The sequence below is a fragment of the Pseudomyrmex gracilis genome, unplaced genomic scaffold, assembly GCF_002006095.1.
Source record: "Pseudomyrmex gracilis isolate BER0280 unplaced genomic scaffold, ASM200609v1 scaffold_694, whole genome shotgun sequence".
Classification (NCBI taxonomy): Eukaryota; Metazoa; Arthropoda; class Insecta; order Hymenoptera; family Formicidae; genus Pseudomyrmex; species Pseudomyrmex gracilis.
In genome coordinates this window covers 27,985-31,748 of record NW_018021278.1, presented here as the reverse complement: position 1 = coordinate 31,748, position 3,764 = coordinate 27,985, and the positions used below count along the sequence as shown (strand labels likewise).

General features: G+C 30.4%; 1 protein-coding gene across 1 annotated transcript in view; it reads left to right on the top strand.

Annotated features, from left to right (window-relative positions):
• Positions 1-3,126: 3,126 nt before the first annotated feature.
• Positions 3,127-3,764, top strand: part of LOC109861340 (laminin subunit beta-1-like) — a 21,592-nt gene continuing 20,954 nt past the window's right edge. Inside the window, exon 1 of the mRNA XM_020440951.1 lies at positions 3,127-3,186. The gene's annotated coding sequence lies outside the window, so the exon portion shown is untranslated. The remainder of the gene's footprint in view (positions 3,187-3,764) is intronic.

The window sequence follows — 3,764 nt, the reverse complement described above, 5'->3', positions numbered from 1 at the left end:
AATCAGTGGCAAATTCAGCGGCGTGCTATAAACCAAAAAAAAAAAAAAAAAAAACTGGTTTAATAATCAAATTTTATTAACATAAAGAATGCATTACCATCGTCTTACTATATTCTTTTTAATTTATTTTTTTTATGAGATACGCATTCTATATGCAATGAAACGTTTTATAATTTTAAACAGTAAATTGTGACACGCTTTTATAAAACACATTACAGATTTTAGTTTGTCCAAATAAAATGTAAGAAAATTGAATATATTTTCTTTTACGTGAGGCAAGTATTAACGAATATTTATTTCTATATTATAAAAATATGTAAACGTTTCGTTGTTTACAAAGAATAGTGTATTTTAGCAAAAGCACCGCAACTGAGCAAGTTTTGTGTGTCATTTTCATCACACAAAAACGCCATTTTGAGAGGAGCAAGTGGTCAGACTATATCTTCTAGGGACCCTACTATGTTCTAATAAGTAGTGGCCTCTAATCGGACCGAGACAAAAATAAATGTATATGTCTCTTTGGTCCCTTCTGCTAAAATTACACTAATCTTACTTTTCTATTATCTTTTCCTACAAGCTTCAAAATCTGCTTTTAAAGTACTTAAAATATTTGTTTATCTAGAAAGAAAAAGTCTTCTTTTAGATTCGTACTGCTAATTTTGCATATAAAGTGAAAATGTGGACTATGTCATAACAGTTCATAAACTTTAGTTTATTTTTGAATGTTTTTAAACTTTCCACTTCTTTAGCATATTCGTTTTAATTCTAGAGAAGTGTTTTTCTCTGTACAATAAATACAACAAAAATAGAAAAGTAATAAACATACATCGCGTGATTCTAATTTTTTGTAGACACTATTAATCGGAATGAAAAACGCTTTTCTAGAAAAGAAGAGAATATATTAAAGAATTGCATAAAGCATAAAAATATAAGAAAATATTGCTTCATATTACAAAATTGGTTGCATAAATCCAAACAAAAAAAAAAAAAAAAAAAAATGTCAGCAAAACTAAAAACAGATGAATATTTTGAGTGCTTCACAAAAGACTTTAAAGCTGTGTGAGAAAAGAAATTTTGGAACTAAGATTAGTACAATTTTAGCAGAAGCGCCAAAGAGACATATATGTTTATCCTTGTCTTGGTCCAACTAAAGGACATTACCTACTGGACAGCGTAATGGCTGAGCAGCTATTTAGCTATTGCTTTTCTCTTAAAAAGATGCTGAACCGTCCTGATTTACTCACATTTTTGTGGTTCAAATTTTTTGTACAAATTATTAATCGGAATGAAAAACGCTTCTCCAGAAAAACAGAAAATATACTAAAGATTTCCATAAGGCATAAGAATTCAAGAAAAACAAAAAAAAGGTTATAAATTGTTATTACGTAAACTACATTTTTGCTTTATATGCAAAATTGGTCGTACAAATCCAAACAAAAATACCTTTATGGAAAACTAGAAAAACTAGAAACATAAGCGAATATTTTGAGTGCTTCAAAAAGATTTTGAAGCCTTGTAAGAAAGAAAACTGTGAACTAAGATTACAATTTTAGCAGAAGCGCCAGAGAGACATATGTGGTCTATCCTTGTCTCTCTTATGTTATCTATTCTTGTTTTGGTTTGTCTCGGTCTCGAGCCACTTATCCGATAGCGTAGCAGCTGAGTGACAGCTGAATCAAAGGTCACTCGTCGGTTCAGCGTCTTCTTAAGATCCTAACGCTTTATAAACATCCTTAAGATTCTGAAATCGAACATTTTGAGAATAATTCTAGACAGAACTTAAAGCGTTCATTTGCTATTCCGAAGACATTCAAAAGACATTCTAGTACTGTTTGGAGATCTTAATGTAATAGTTAATTATATCTTCTACTTTTATACATATTCGATGAGTGCATTTGTATGTGTCCGACTTATATCATTTAAAACTCAAGTAATCTGTAAAATTTTTTATTAATGTAAAATTTTTTATTAGTCACTGATATAATCACCGTCGTTTCTTACATTTTTTCCCCAACGTTTTGATAGATGCTTGAATCAACCAACCTCTTTTTTGAAAAAGCAAGAAAAATAAGTTTTCATGATTTCCAAAGTGAATGTTTTCCTTGTTTTGCAATGATCGCAAATAATAATCTGATGTAATATCAGGAAAATACAGTGAGTGTGATATAATATTTTATTTCAGTCATTTAATTTGCGCAGTCTGTTTTGCAATGTGTCTTAATAAACAACAACTCCCTTACAATTGGTCAAACTTTGCTTTTTTGGATTGCTATATTTAAATTGTCTAATTGTTGACAGTATTTATCAGAATTAATTGTTTAGCCACCAAAGAGCAATTCAAAATAAATTATTTTTTTACAATCTCAGTAAACAGAAAGCATCAATTTTTAAGGATGCAAATTAGTTTTTGCAATCCGTGGCATAAAATTGCCACGGATTCTGCTCGCTTATCTGCTAGTTTCCAAGCGTGTTTGCGTTAAACATTATATAGGATTAAACGTTATATAGGGTCTATTTTTCATCGTCAATTGATCCAAAAACTACTCTTAATTTAGTCTGTCAAACAAAAAAACAACTGCAGAAACTCAATTCAATTTGTTAGCTTGGTTAGCAAATGTGGCATCTACATATCGAGTTTAAAAGTGTATCCAATTTTTTTAAATGCCAAAATGCAGTCAATTTATCAAAGTTGAGTTTCTCCATTTTTTAATTAAAATATTCATGAATTATTTTGCACTAAATTGCTCATATATCATCATTTATGACAAAAAGTCAGAGTATAGCTCGTCAAGATGAAGATGATCAAAACTCTAAATCTTGCAAAATTAATTTCTCAACAGTGTGAGTTGCTGGCGCACGATTCTGATAAACATTTTGAATGTTTTTTACGGCAATTTCAGAAGTTATATCTTTTTGAAACACATCAAGCATAACATATCGTAAATATATTTTTCTTTGCTCATTTTCAACATTATTTTCACAATGTTAATTCAATCAAAACAAAGCTTTTGCTTAACTCTTTCAATACCAGCGCCGTCTATAAATGGCATCCACATAACGAGCTGCACCGATTTCGCAGCACCTGTAATAATTGCATTAATTCTATGCAAAACACTCTATCTTCAAAGTGGGCACTTGTGGCAGAGTCCGCGGTACACAGAAAGCTTACTCGCGGACAAGTAAGCGGTAAGGAAAGGATTAAATAACCATTGAATATGTCATTTTTTCATAGATATACAATACGTACACATAACACTCAATGACATTGGAATCGGACATAACCTTTTGCACTCATCCAATACATGTTCTTGTATTTTATTTATAAGCATAATGTTATATTTTAGTATAATTGGTGATAAATAGAGATTATTCTTAGGCTCAATAAGTCTTTTATAGTATATGAATATAAGGACATGAAGAGCCGTTCGCAGGATGCTGTGCGTGAATGTGCTTAAATATATATATATATATATATGTATACACATATATATTTTGAAATAATTTTTTCCCCCATATAGGATGCTGGATTTGCATCACATATATATGAAGGACCCCGTATACATCCTATATGCATCCTATATGGGGGAAAAAAATTATTTCGAAATATATATGTGTATACATATATATATACAGGGTGTCCCAGAATTGCCGTACAATCTCTCGTAGGCAGGTAGAAGGAGTAAAACTGAGTCAAAAAGTCCTGAACCATTTTTTTCTATTATTTATAATAAAAGAGTAATTATTGAGTAAATCAGGCCAATCAG